Genomic DNA, 14,938 nt, shown 5'->3' on the forward strand with positions numbered 1-14,938 from the left:
CCTGCTCATTGTTGAGAATCTATAAATACTGGAGTCAGAAAATAAAGTCACTTCTTTTCCTGTCACAGCACCGAGATGTGTTCGTGTGAATCATTCTGTGTCCTTTAGTGACACTGGTGTCTGCTGTCACTCCACTGCAGAGCCCAGTGAAATCAGCCTGAAGATGAAAGGCACTGTGCCAAAATGAAAGCAAAAGAGGGTGTTTTCCTCTGTGGAAGCAGGAGAAGGGCAGGATCAAGGTGTGCCAGCGACTGTAGAGGTGCAGGGCACTTTTATACTCTCCCTTCCTGAGGCTGCACTGCAAGGCAGCTGCCAGTGAATGCAGGGAACACACACTAATGCCAGCATCAGCACTAAATACTGTTGCCATATAATCAGCAAGTCAACAAAACACCCAAATTCTTTACAAATCACGAAACTACTTAAAGCTAAATTGGACAATTACAAATCACCTGTGAATGAATGTAAATGCTTGGCTCACACTTACACTGTAAACTTCATTTCTCATGCTGTGTGAGCTTCAGCTGCTCCTGCTGCAGGTGGAGCAGGCTGGTGCCTCAGAGCAGAGCAAGGGACCACTGTTTATTCAGCAGGACTCAGGTGCCTTTTGGGATTCAGGAACCAGCACCTTTTTAATGAAGAAATGGTTTTCTAAGTCAAGATTTGCCTGGCAGCAATAAAAACTACTTGTTAAATTTCAGCACTCCTGATCTGGGGAAGTTTAACTGGGAGCTGTTGGCACCTGGGAGATGTGAGGGTTTTTTTCTTCTACTGGGTTTTGGTTTGGGTGTCCTGAAAAGGAAACATAATGAAGCACTTACTTTCTGCATTATTAAGATAATTTTACTTGTATAATATAGTTAGAGACTGGGATAGTGATACTGGACAAATAGCTGAATTAAGAAAAAGGAAATAGTATTACTACAAGAATACAGGAAAAATTTAATATTATTACTGAAGTGATCTCTTCTAGATTCATTAGCTGTTTCTAGGAGGTGTGTGAACAACAGCTACTTCTCACTCTGCAGCCAAGCCAAGCATGTGTTTCCTTGCTTCAAAGCACTTAGAGAGACAAAAGGCCTTCAAAGACTTCAAGGACATTGAGTTTTCCCATCACTCAAGTGTCCAGTCTGTTTTAGCCCTGACTTCTAGATCAGGCTTGTCATAACATTTATAGAAGCAAAGATTGGATTTATAAACATTACCCATATTCACCAGCAAAATGAACTTTTTATATGAGTTTTACAAAAGCAGGCATGGAGATACTAAAAGTCATATTATTCTGTATCTGTCATCACTTCTTGGAAATAGGAAATGCAAATGAATCCTAAGTATTATGCCCCAAATCCTCCAGCTTCTTTAGTATAGAAAGATGTAGGAAACTATTAATGCTGTGGCTGCTTCCATTCATCAAATGTTCATCTTTGGGTGCTGTATTTTCTATCACTATATTCAGGCTCATGTATCAATAGAACAACAACTTTGATTTTCCCTGAGATTTGGGAAGGACAAATTTGTTTCCAGATGATATTTCAAATCAAAACATTTTGTCTGGCTTATATCAACTTCATACATAATCATGTTCTTCTTTGTGTGATAATAGAAAAGAAGCATTTTGGAGAACGGTGAAATTCTAACTTTAAATTTGAAGCTGCTCAAAATATCCTGCTCCTGAAATATTCCCCAAAACTTTCTTCTGAAAAGATCTGGATTCATATTTTCCCTTCCTATTGGAAAAGCAATTAAACCTATTTCAATGAAATCAGCAGAGAAGTTAAGGGTTTCTCCAACTCTGAAATCCTGTTAAATCCAAAGTGAAATACTTGAGTGGAGAGGGGTGGCTCAGCCTGGTGTCCTCAGGACCCAGGTGGCTCCAGTGGGTACCTGCTGAGCACTGCCAGGTGCACAGAGCGGTTCAGCAGCTGGAATTCAGGAAGGGAACACACACCTGCCTTGTGTGGCTTTGTGCACTGCCACTTCACACTCTTCACTTTCCCAAGAACCACCTGCAGAGGCAGGAACCACCACTCGGGTCAATTGGACCTACTGAGCTTGGGACCAGCCCAAGGAGCTGACATCTCTTCCCCCTGCTGCCTAAACAGCCTCTCCTGCAGCCCAGTGATCCTAAATGCACATGCTGAGCTGACCCATCTGCTACCTGTGCACACCAGCAGTGAAGCAGCAAATCAGGCACTTATTATTAGAATTTATAAGCAATTAGAACTTATTGCCCATCAACAGCTCCATTCTCCAGTCACTGGTGTCATTACCCCTCTTTGCTTTCAGCACCTTCTCCAGTTACGCAAAATGGGGAATTCTTGTCAGGAAGAGATTCCTGAAAATTACAGGAGCGTCTTTTTCTCACCTATACATCAATCCATTTACCCAAAAGAGTGCAAAAAGGGGGGGAAGAGGCTTTCTCTTACTCTGGTGGAAACTCATTTTGTCAGGTATTAGTGGGTCCAGTTCTACTCTCCCACATATACCAGTGTTGTCCTTTGGACCCACACGGTGCTAGAAGGGATATTAAAGCCATTTAATGTACCAAAGCCTGAATTTCAGAATAATTGCAGAAAGCTGTATTATTATTTTATGTGGCTGAAGTCAAGACTGGTAAAGTATGACCCCTTTTCCCCACTCCAAAACCCCTGGCAAATCTGCTAAAGCTGCTCCTCTCGCTTCCCTCACATGTTGCAATAGGAAGCAGGCACTTCTGGTTTCCACTTTCATCTACAATTTAAGACCAAAAGGGACAGCACTCAGTAAACAACCAAAATAATCCTTTCAAAGTCAAGAAGATTTCTTTCCTATCTTTCTGGGTGCAAATTGTAGCAGGCATCATGTGTTACTAATCTCCTCAGTACTGCAGCAGGGCCTTAGCAAGTCAACACACACCTCTCCAAGATCCTCCAGGGGGTTATAATTCTATTCCTAAACTAAAACATAATGTAAAAAGCAGTTTGCCTTTGAAATGAAAAAGTTTTTTTACTGTGTTTCAAATTAACATCTCACAGGAACTGCACAGTGACAGTGTAAAGTGTGTCAGTAACAAACTTGTCCAGCTTTTTTCCACACTGGAGGGGAAGGGACACAATTTGCACGGCAGCCCAACCTTCCCAGGCACTGCCTGGCAGCAGGGTTTATAGACATGTTATCCACATCCAATATTACATACAGAAATGTGCTGTGTGGAGAACACTGAACTCTTGTAAAATACAGCAGAAAATTTCTGGTTATTCAGCTGCCCACTTGGTTCTCATTACAGCCTGGTTTGAAATGCTTCCCTATCCTCCACTTGCCTCAATCTCTCTTCTATTTAAAGTGACTCTCACATCTTCAAAGGGTTTTTTAGATTATTGCACTGTCATATAACAGCTATGTGATATTATACTCTTCTTCAGTTGTCTTCCTTCATTTGTCTATTCCATAGGTTTCTTGGGTATTTCAAATGAAAATGCCTTCTTTCAGAAGTTACACTGTACCTGGAATAAGCTGGATTTTCAGGGCTACCAAACAAGTGATTACCCCAGACATCCTTCTTTCCAAAATGTAAATTTGAATTTTTCCTTTATAACTTCATTTTTCTTTGCAATTTTAGGTGTGTTATGATAAGGAGGAAAAGATGACAAAACTTAAAGTGAGCAGCTGAATATATATGTATATATGTGTGTGTATAAAAAGTTAATATGTTCCTATCCACTGGGTAAAAGTTTTATTTCCATGCCACACCTCTTGCTATTATGAGATTTTAAATATTTTTTTATAGCAAAAATTTTGAGTGGCTTTATGTTTATATATGTGTGGGGCCCTCTTCCTCAACATTATGGCCTAACTTATGTAATACAGTCTACATGGTACAGTGTGGAGGTTTGTGATTCCTCAATGGTATTTCCTTTATCTAAAGGGTAAAAGCATCTGAAGTGGAGAATCTTTGTCTGGGAGTTATAAGCAAGCAAAAAAACCAAAAAAAACCAAAAAAAAACCAAAAAGGGAAAACTGTGAAATGGTCCCTGTAACATGGAAATTAAAAACCTTTGTCACCAGTGAGAGTGGTTTTAATTGTGCACTTGAGGAGACAAAATGCACCAAAATTTCTTCAAAAGCAGAAGGAAAACAAGCTCCTGACTCACACTGTGTGGCTTTGTGGTGATGTCCTTCTACAGGAAGAACAAAATAGGCTCCTAACCTTGAAATGGCACATTTTGCTGTGGCTGTGGAGAGGGTCCCTTTATTGACTCCAGCACCTTCTGTAATGGTCACATCTGACTGTTCTCAGCTAATACTGACTCTTAATCCTTCCAGCCATGATGAGTAACTTGTTTCTTATTGAAATTTGCTTTCTCCCTAATCAAAGATCAGTTTAGTCCAGGTCCTTTTTCACTTAGACTATGCCTGTACATCAGAGCTGAGATATTTTCTCTTGTTCTTGATTTGGGCAGTTAAAAAAAAAGCAGTAAGTTGAGAAGACATATTCTACAACTAGATCTACTTGGGAAGCTGTCTTTTTTTTTGTCTTTAAAATGCCTTTTATATTTTGATTCCAAATGAAACTTTTACCCTAGAATAAAGCAAACTGAAACAAATATTTGAATTTTATTTTGAAGTGCAATTTCTAAACAACAGGAAATAGAATTTTTATTTTTATTTTTATTTTTATTTTTATTTTTATTTTTATTTAGTCATTGTGTTATTGCAGCATATAAAGGGAAGCTGCACTGAATGCTGAAGGGGTTGCTGGCTGGTTGTGCAGAGGCAGAGCTGTGACATGTCACCATCCACAAGGGCTGGCCCAGACTGAGCCCCTCCTGCTCACATGCCTTGTGGGACCAGGGGAAGATCTGCAAACTGAGAGATCTCCCAGGTATGAGGGAAGAGAAGTATCTGGAAACTTTTCAATGACTTTAAGGAGGGAAATGGCTCTGTGTGATGGTGAGTGGAAGCTGGAAGGGCTGCAGAGAGGCAGAGCTGTAACATTTGGGGTGGAGTGGCAGCTGCAAGGCAGTGTGAGAGAATGTTCACTGGTGTTCTACTGGAGCACTCCTTACACAGGGCAGTGAACATTTGCTCTGCTTTTCTTTCCAAAAGTTTTGCCTTTTGCCCAAATCAGCTTTGGGAAAGGGGTGGAATCCCACCTGCAACTTCAGCACAGGCGTGCTTTGAGGGACAGGAGGGCAGAGCTAGGGCCCTGGCTGGGTGAGAAAGGGGCTGCAAGGTTGTCTGTAGGTCCTATTTCCACAGGGGAGCTGACACCTGTATGATGGTCACTGTACCAGGAACTTGGTGATGCACCTCTAGTTCTTCCTTTCCTGCACCTGAATTTCAGACACTCCACACTTAGAGCAGCCAGAGGAAACACATGGGTATCAGTGCAGCTGCTCAGCCTTTTAAACAGAATGAACTGTAACCAGAATCCTGAATAGCCATGAAATATCTTTAAAATCACTTCTGTAATGCTGGTACAGTGGGAGAGTATTAGTATTTGATTTGCTGTTATTCAGTTATTTTTAAGCACGTTTTGTGTGATTTGTAATAAGAACAGATAAGACAAGTAGCTGCTGGGCAAACCCGTGTGCTGCAAGTATTGGAGATCACTAAATGTCACCAGCAAACTTCCTGTTGTTCCATTGAAGCTCTGTAGGAATGGACATACTCTATTGACTCCAAGCACTTGGCATCAGATTTGTAATCAGTTTGTAACTTCATCCCTTCTCAGCTTCTGCATTCAGTGAGAAAAAGATAAACACAGCCTAAAATCTTCAGTGCTTTCCTCCCTCTTTTTGCAGTGATGTGGACAGGCAGAATGGTGCCTGCTCCAGGAAATGGAACATCTGTCAGTGTATTTGTGACACAGAGGATTCCTCCCGGGGAGGGGAAAAAGGCATTCTGGCATTCCTCCCCCCAGTGCCAGTGCTCTGGCCCTACTGCTGAGACACCTTGGTGAGCTGGGCCCAGACACTGAAACAGTAAATCCAATAGAAACCAGGGATATTTCCCTGTTTGGTGTGCCCTGTGCCACACTGAGCAATCTCTCGTGCCATCTCTCCTATGGGCTGACACTGATCGAGCTCTGGCTCAGGGCTCAGACATCACTGCAAACTCAAATTATCTGCATTTGGTACTGAAATCAATGCATTCACACTCAGAAGAACCTGGAAGGAACTAGATTGACATCAGGTTGGAACTAAATGATCTTTAAGGTCTCTTCCAAAAAGTTCTATGATTCTATGACTCCATGACTGAAGATCAAAGCAATTATTATTATTTTACTGTAATCACTCATATTTAATGGTTCTGTAAAAGGTACCAATAGTATTGGGGTTTGCTTGTACATAGAGTTTTGTGCCTAATCCTTCTGGACACTTTCCACTGGGAGCTGCCCCACATAAATATTTTTATTAAGCTATCCAAATTTAAAATCAAACCTTAAAAATAAAATAGTTACTGACCTTTCAGCTCATTTATAATTAAAACCTATTCTAATGTTGTTCATATAAATAATAGATAGCTGTTTTCACAGATCAATGCCTTCTCTTGCTTTATAAGAAACATTTTGAAGTAAAATTACTGTGCCTTTAATAGGAAAATTTGATGTGTTAGCAACTATGGGCTGATCTCTGCACATTTTTCAACTGTAAATTTCACTTCCAAATACAAACAATTATTAATATTGATTTGGACTAAAATAATATTGAATTTCAATATATTTTTGGCTCTTTTATGAATTACCCTGCACAGTCAGTGTGATCATGATGAAAGAGTATTTGCACGCTCAATTTCTTTTCAGCGAGAAATCCTGAGGAGTGCTAGTTGTGTTCAGGCTGATAATGATAAACACATGCATTCAAGGAAAATCAGACTACCTTAAAAATCTCAACTGAAGCATAATAAATTAATATTTCATCCTATATATGCAGTTCTTATATCAAGCTAGGTGAACTTTCATTATTAACAACTACTGAGCATTTAGTTAGAATGCAGCTCAGCGCCTGGGCTCTGTTTTGGTTGTGCATCGCATGCAATTACAAAATGATGTCAATCCATCACTACAATTTCCTGCAACTAAGCAAAGAGATGAATATATTCATGTCCTAGGATGCTGTAAGACACCAATATATTTAAGTGCCATTAAACCCATGCTTCTATGCTGTGGTTGGAATAAACATTTCATAGCTCTGGTGATATGAGCTTTTCTCCTGATCTCGGCTCTAATTTCAAGGTAGGTTTGTTAACTGCTTGCTGAGGTAGCCCAGCACCTCTGCAGAAGCCTCACCTTGGGGACAGCCCTTCCAGGGTCCCTCAGCCACCGTGTCCTCGTTCCACCCACAGGAGGGGTGGCAGGGGGTCACCCCAGAGCCTGCCGTGCGTGGGCAGAATCATCTCAAAACCAGAAACTCTGCTCCCCAGGGAAAACAGGTGTATTGAAGCAGGACAAAATGTCAAAGTGACATTTTTGTAGAAATGGATTTTCAGAAGAATTTAATTTCTTGGGCCCTGAAGTAGAGTTTTCATTGTGTGTGGATGCTACAAGTTGGAGAGCTGTGCAGCAAGCCTGGGAACTGGCAAAGGTTCACTGGGAATGCGGAGAGCTCCAATCCTCCCCACTTCATCCTGCTCCTCTCCCTTTGCAGCTGGCACATGCCAGGAGGGCAGAGAGCTGGGGACTGTTCACCCCCAGCAGCCTGCCTGGGAAGCAGCTGTTAAACTCATTTTTTGCTCAAAGTGGAACTGGGGAGCGTGTAGCAGGCAGCAGCTGGGCCAGCCTTTGTTTTGATTCTCCCAGGGAAAAATGTATTTTTAAAAATTTTCTTTTTCCACACAGAAAAACATTGGTTGTGCGAAAAGGGCATTTTCTTGCTGAAAAACCTTCTGCTGGAGAATTCCCCAACCAGCTCTTTTTCTGGAACTTACTCCCACAGACTGAAAATAACCCAAACTTGGTACCTTTCCAGTCATGTTACAAAAGCTAATGTTTTGCTAGAGTCCCTGGAGACGACAGAGTTGTGCTACTTATATTAAAAAAGGGGTAGTAGCCAGCTAGCAAGTGCCTGCAGGACGGGTTTGAATGCTGCTGGCCTTTAATTCAATCACAGGTAATGAAAGATTAATAATAAGGCACTTAACCTTAAACAGTGTTGTAATTACTTTGATTATGGAATAAAAACCAGAAAGCATTTATGACATTTACTATTTTTAAACATCATTATTTTGGAGAGTGTCATTAAAGAATTTTGAACACTTGAAATCAGTAAAACAGAAAAATGAAATGCCACTGATTTTTCTTTACCTGACTCAGGTGCTCTCTAGTGTGATTTCTCACTTCTGTGGGTAGAGCAGTAGGTAGGTGACAGAAATTATCCTTGAGATCCTTCATTTGAGAGGTAATTTTGTTTCATCATTTTATGCTCAGATGCCCACAGAAGTGTAGTCACCTCTCTGTAATTTTATATTGTGTTTTATTAAGTGTGGTTTTGATTAGGGCAAGTCAATTTTCTTGGGCAAAATGGCTTTTTGACAAAATGATACCTTTTTTTTGGTGATGTAAGGGATGCTTTCCTTGACAAAGATAAATTCTGTCTCCTATATTGCCAAAACTAATATTGTGAATATTGCCATAATTTCATAATACATACATGTTGCATGGTAAATATAGTGATACAAAACCCCCTTAAGGACACCAAAATGTATTGATACAAGACACTATTAAGGGCTCCAGCCTCCAGGAAAAAATTTGGAGCTGAACCACGTTGCCACACTAATTGCACACCATAACCTCTCAGGAGAGAGAAGTCTGGTCTCTAAGAAGAAAAAGTATTCTTCCTTAAATTTCCCTTAGTTTGATGCAGATCCTGCCCATCACTCCATTCCTTTTAGCTAGACTACATTAGGATTCACACCAGATTTTGTGCCTTCTTCAGAGCGGCTGACAGAGCTGATTCTGCACTGACAGCATGGTTTGGTCTCGAGAGGAGCAAGCAGTGAGTGCTTGGGCAGTGGGCTCTGCTCACACCAGAGGGGTGGGCTGCTGTAAACACAGCTGAGCTTTACTGGGGTGTGTTTCCCAAGGAAGTCCTGTCACTGGCCTGCTTTTTGCTCAAGTTCACTGAAAGCAACTTCTGCCTCCTAACTTTCTTTTCAGACCGATGCCTCTACTCATCCTGGCAAGAGGAAAAGATCCAGAGCTTGAAATCTACACCTTTTATGTTCTGCTGCCTCATCAGATGACCCTTCATGGTTGTGTGACTCTGACAGAGGAAAAACACTGTAGGATTTGAGGAAAACACACTTTTTTAAAGTCAAGTCAGGCTGCACATTATTTCTACCCCACTTGCAATTAGTGTGGGCTGATCACTAGCAGAAAGCTGAGGTTAGAATGAAAATTTCACAGTGCTGCTCTGGGTATCACATCTTGCTGTAAAGTTTAATTTAACAAACTGCAGAAGCCAGCAGAGGAACGCCTGTAGTTCCAGACAGCAATGTTGCAGCTCTGCAGCCCTCTTCAGGGCTAACAGTGACTAGAGTTTATATATGCACCACGGGGAAAACAACAGCTTTGCCCAAAAACTGTCTTGCTGTGTGTGCCTTAGAGTGGCTGGACCAGTATCAGATCCCCAAATACTCAGGTGTAACAGAGATGTTAGCCAGATTTTCTTCTGGCTTTTCCCAGCTTCCAGTCCATTACTTTTTCTTCCAAATCATTAGTATATTTTATTGATTGTTTCTAAAGGTGAATTTTGCACCCTGTTAAGGCAGCATCACGACTGTATTATTGCTAAATGTTGACTACGAAACAAGCAGGACCTGAGACCTCTTCAAACCCTTAGTTCTGGTTTAAACACATTTCCAGCACACACAGTGTGACAAGAACACTTTAGAGCCTCTTCCCACATAACTAAACTCTAACTACAAAATCAAAATTGTGTGTAAAATATTGGACATCAGTAAAACAAAGTTAATCGAGAGCACTGAGACTAACACAAGCAAACTGTACATCTTTATGGCTAATGGGTGTGATGCACTTGTGTTTCAAGGACCTGATCAAATATAAAAAGAGCTATTTTGGTTTGAACCATTAGTGCTACCTTCTTTGTCACCTCCATTTATCTTTTATCCATCTTGCCTTTTTTTTTCCCTATTCTGTATATTGAGCAACTGTTCAGGTGTTTAATGTCAAAGCCATTAAAGGGATAACCCAGGGGACATAGGAGACAATGCAAACAGCAAGTGTAGGCAGTGAGCAGCAGCTGTGTGGTGGAGGAATTCTCAAGCTCAGTGTGCATATGGGCTATATCTAAATTGTTCTGAAAATTACCCAAAAAAAGCACCCTTACTGCCACAGGCTTATTTTTCTGTAGACCCTCAAAAAATTAGGAGTCTGCTGTTCAGGAAAATAAACAACCCCCCAAACTGAAGAGCTATCTGTTGCATTGAAATGGTTGAGCCATGTCAGCAGCATCACCTGAGCTGAGCTGAGGGACTCCTGCAGCTCTTCCCAGTTTAGCTGCAGGAAGACATGAAGCTGGGCAAACAGATCCCTAGCGTGGCTTGTATCACACACTCACATGATGTTCATCACTGTCTGAACCAGCCAGGCCTAATGATCAACTCTGGCTCTTCCACTCACACTTCAAACAACTGCCAAACTCAACTAACCTCAGCAGAGAATACAAAACATTGCAAATGAGATGCTGAAGCACAGGGCAGCACAGAGTGCAGCTACAGCGTGGTCCTCTCTGAACTGGCTCCTTGTTGTTTGGCTGAGGTGCCTGGGAATAACTGGAGGCTGCACCTTGCAGAAGGAGAGGTAAAGGACTAGAAGCTGTTTTCTTGGGCTCCTGCCTGTGGATTTGCTGCCCTTCAAAATGTTATGACTAATGCATAAAGCGTTGCTCCTCTCCAGACACTCAACTTTTCGCTAGCTCAAGACTTAAAAAAAAAGCCATGAATCTGTCTTTTGCTGTAGGTCTCCAGGCATGTAACCTTTACTGTATATGCCATGCTGGCATTCACTGTCTCGCCTGCGCTGTTTATCAGCCTCGCTTACTTGCTGAGAGTATTGCAGTCTTGCAATCTCTGGGAACCTTCTGTGTTTACACTTTGCCATCCTCCCTCATAACTACAAAATTAAATGGAAAAGAGATCTCTCGGAGAAACAGTCCAAAAGAGCCTAGACTATATTTTGTGCTGAATTTCCCTCCGTGGACCTTTATATATCATTGGTGTATCTTGCAAGACACCTCTGGGGTTTTGAAAGTAATTTTCCATCATCATTAGCAAGAAACCTATCCTCAGCTTCTTTTCATTAATGTCTAATACAAGACTGAGAAGAAGTGCTGAATGTGTACACTCTTTTTAACTTGATGATGCCATATGCAAATAATTAAACAAGGCAAAGAAGCAACGGTTAAAAATACTACAAAACTTCCTCATTAAACTAAGCAATTATCTGCTAGAAGAGAGACATCTGAACCCTCTCCCTCCACACACATGATAGAATCTCCACATCCCACAGCTGTTTAATTTTTCCCCAAGAGGAGAAAAAAAAAATCCCATTTAATTACCATCAAGGGTGAGGACAGCATGGTGGGAGCATAGATGGTGACATTCAGTTTGTGTCCATCAGTGAGGTGGCTGTGACTTTGCACGTGATCTGTCTGGATATTGCATGCAAGGGCACAGATCTGTGAAAAATCAGTGGAAACATTAATTGAGTTCCAGCTATGTCATGTGCTACCGTGCAAAAGAAATGATTCCTGAATCTCCAGGGCTGTGATTTGATGTTTGGTGGTGGTGGTTCAACTCAAGAAGTTACTTGGAGCCATCTCACCCTGCGTGCTGCACTACATTGGCATCGTGTTTTCTGAGCTGTCTTCTCACTATACTTTGGGTACTGAAGTGAGCTGAGGAAACGGATTCAGGTGAGGAACAGTGCAGCAAAACAGAATGGTACCAAAAGGAAGTTATATTCATGGAGATAAATATATTTTCAAAGCAGTAAAGCAGTTTAAATGCCTCCATGTTCTGTTCTTACTGTACAGTTTATCTATTTAATCACCTGCACCATTCCTGTCACTGTAATAGCTGAGATTTTCACAATCTGAAGTGGTGGAAACAACGCTGTTGCTTTCCTTTTACAAAAGTAAAACTGCGGCAGAGGAAATTGAAGAACCTGCCCATAGAAGTGGTAAATTTGTGGATGAGTTTGGGTCTTCCACAGTTTAGGTTAGTTTTCCATCTCCTGAATCATTCTCCTTTTCCTTAGGTACTGGAGAATAGTGAAAGAAGTAGAATGTTTACTTTTGTATAAGAAAAAAATTGAATATGCAAATTGGAAATAGATGTTTTTAAACTCACGACCAGAAGGTGTTTAAATCTGCCAAGAACTTCAGTCAAGCAACTGTTTTGTGCTAGCTGGGATGTAGGTTAGTGGTTTCAGCAAATACACAGATAATTAACTGAAACTCCTTTTGTTCTAACTGACAACATAAAAGCAGTGAGAGAAAGGAAAAGAATCACGGGGGAGTTCTGTGGCATCTTGCAAGGTTTGCAGTGCAATATACACAGAATTACACTGATGAGCCTTCCTAGTGCTAATGAGGGGATGCCAGACTGACAACACCAAAATCTGATGGTTTTCTGAAAAGGAACAACATGAGAAGGAGCAGCAAAAATTCTCTTTTTCAGAAACCAGTGAGTCCCTCTTCCCCTCCCAGCAGTGGCATGGCCTGCAGCACTGGGACCCCGGGGTGGCCAAAGCAGAGGCTTCTCAGGGGTTACCAAGGCTGTGACAGTTTGTAGGGAAGGGAATCTAAGATGAGTAACAGCAATATATAGCACTGTATTATCATTACAAATGATGTGCAATGTATTACACATAATAATTATATATTACATAAAATATATAGCAAGAATATCACTGGCATCCCTCTGGAATGTCCCTGCAGGTGTAAATGTGTAGGGAGGTTCTCAGGTCAGTGAGGACTATGAGATGAACTTGGTAATGGATTACTAAAACGTAGTATTAATTTATTGCAATAGTGAAACTTGTGGTCAGCAGGATGTGAATTAATGAGGAATCTCCCAGAAAGGAAACAGTATCTTAACCCAGCTTCTCCCATGATCACATTGAATCATATTAGGTTATTAGTAAAATTATTATTATCCTCATTGTAATGGCAAAACAAAACCACACATTTATTTAATATTTATTATTATAAAACAAGATATATACATATTTATTATTATAAAACAATAAGTTTTTAATATTAAATTTAATATTATAATTATTATATTAATTATATTAACATGCAGCATGTACAGGCATTAATATAATATATGAATATTATAATTTAATATTATATTAATAATTTTTTAACAGAAGAAGCAGTGGCCAGTCTGTGAGGTGCCCAGCAACCCTTTTAGGTGAGAGGTGTTTCATGCTTAGGAAGGTTAGCACTGCAGGGTAGACATGGTGCTGAAACTTCTGGAGAGGGCTGGGAGGTGGATGTAAGGTGTATTTAACAGGCAGCAGCAGAAATACAAAACCACCACTGGCAAAGGAACTTGCTGAGTTATCTTGCTGCAGCCTTGTTTGCCAAAGAAGTTGTCTGTAAACCCTGCCATCATTAAAATTCTACACGGTGATAAGAGCCCTTTCCCCAGAACACTTTGTTGAAGCTTGCAAATGGAATTATCTGCTAGGACTGCTCTTTTGAGCAGTGTAAATCTTCAACAACAATCCTAAATAAACCTGTGATATACAGTGCATGGAACACCTGTTTTTTATAAATATCTCTGCAGAGGAATGCTAGAGATAGGAAGAATAAATTACAAGTGAGAAAATGGCAATTTAAAACATGCTCTAACCCTGTTTGCTCCTTGGCACCGCTCTACATTAACTTAGCTCCAGCCCCTGGAAAGGCAAAAGTGATTTTATTTACATAACTCAGAGTTTCTAAATAAGAAACAATAAAGAAGTGAAGCTTTGCAGGAAAAATAAACCTGCATAAAGTATGAACAAGAAATACTTTAGCCTCTGTGGCCAGTAAGATACTGGTGTTGGGAGTCATATGCCATTTTAACAGAGATACAAACATTATGACCTGACTGTAGCACAAATACCAGGCTCCCCGCTGGGGAAATCATATCTCTTTTCAGGTGAGAGACACCAGATTACTCTCTGGTGCCTTGTTAAGAGCTCAGCGCTCAGCACCTCACCATGCACAGGACAGCTGCCTTTCTGCTTTAGGCTATGACTGCTCCTCAGAGATCTGAAATGACTTCCCAGAATCTGGGTGTAATCCCAGGCATGAAGTACTTCTTAATCTAATCCTAAATCACTACTGTATGTAAATGTCCAGAACTGAACTCAGTCCCTGGAAAGCAAAGAAAATGTTTTGCAATGGTCCTTTAAGCACTCTCTGTCTTATACTTTACAGCCTGGCCTCAGTTCAGTGAAATCCGGGCTGTTTAGAAAGGACCAGAAAGCTTTGCCACGTCCCAGTGCTATAACTCAGAAGTCTGTGCTTCATCTTGCAGCATGTACAGGCATTGGGAATTAGTTAGCTTCTCTTCCATTTCCCCCCAGCCAGCTCTTCTCATTCTAACACTGCTCATATCGGTGAGTTCTAGGATGAAACAATTTGGGCAGGCAAAAGAAACTATAAAGTTGGTCTGGGATAATGATGGTCCAGGTGTCTTATTATAGAACAGGTGACAAAAATAATAGATCTTATCCAGAAGGAAAAGTTGCTTTGTACTGTCTAGAGGAGATTCATAACTATAACTCAGTAGAGAGGCTGCGATGCTGCTACACTGAGTTAGCCAGCTGTGCTCTGCTATTGTACCTTCAAATAGGTGCAGAGCAGGAATGATCAATCCAGTCATGTGCCATTGAGTTTGTATCCCTTTCTACCTGTCTGGGAGATGACTTTTGTCATCC

The 14,938-nt window shown here is 40.9% G+C and overlaps 1 protein-coding gene and 1 long non-coding RNA gene across 4 annotated transcripts in view; one reads left to right on the plus strand and one right to left on the minus strand.

Annotated features, from left to right (window-relative positions):
* Positions 1 to 14,938, minus strand: part of CHST8 (carbohydrate sulfotransferase 8) — a 176,943-nt gene that overhangs the window by 139,955 nt on the left and 22,050 nt on the right. The window contains exons 2-3 of one of the 3 annotated variants that reach the window (XM_086847801.1): positions 11,559 to 11,678; positions 488 to 792 (exon numbers count right to left, since the gene is read on the minus strand). The exons of 1 other annotated variant lie outside the window; for it this stretch is intronic. The gene's annotated coding sequence lies outside the window, so the exon portion shown is untranslated. Of the gene's footprint in view, positions 1 to 487; positions 793 to 11,558; positions 11,679 to 14,938 lie in introns of those variants that run through there. One more of the 3 variants, XM_086847800.1, reaches the window with a different exon arrangement.
* LOC111934841 (uncharacterized) lies at positions 5,906 to 9,297 on the plus strand. Its single transcript, XR_002867437.2, has 2 exons — positions 5,906 to 6,174; positions 9,137 to 9,297. It is a non-coding gene; the product is annotated as an uncharacterized LOC111934841 (long non-coding RNA).

Source organism: Cyanistes caeruleus, chromosome 12 (genome assembly GCF_971803275.1).
Source record: "Cyanistes caeruleus chromosome 12, bCyaCae1.hap1.1, whole genome shotgun sequence".
NCBI lineage: Eukaryota > Metazoa > Chordata > Aves > Passeriformes > Paridae > Cyanistes > Cyanistes caeruleus.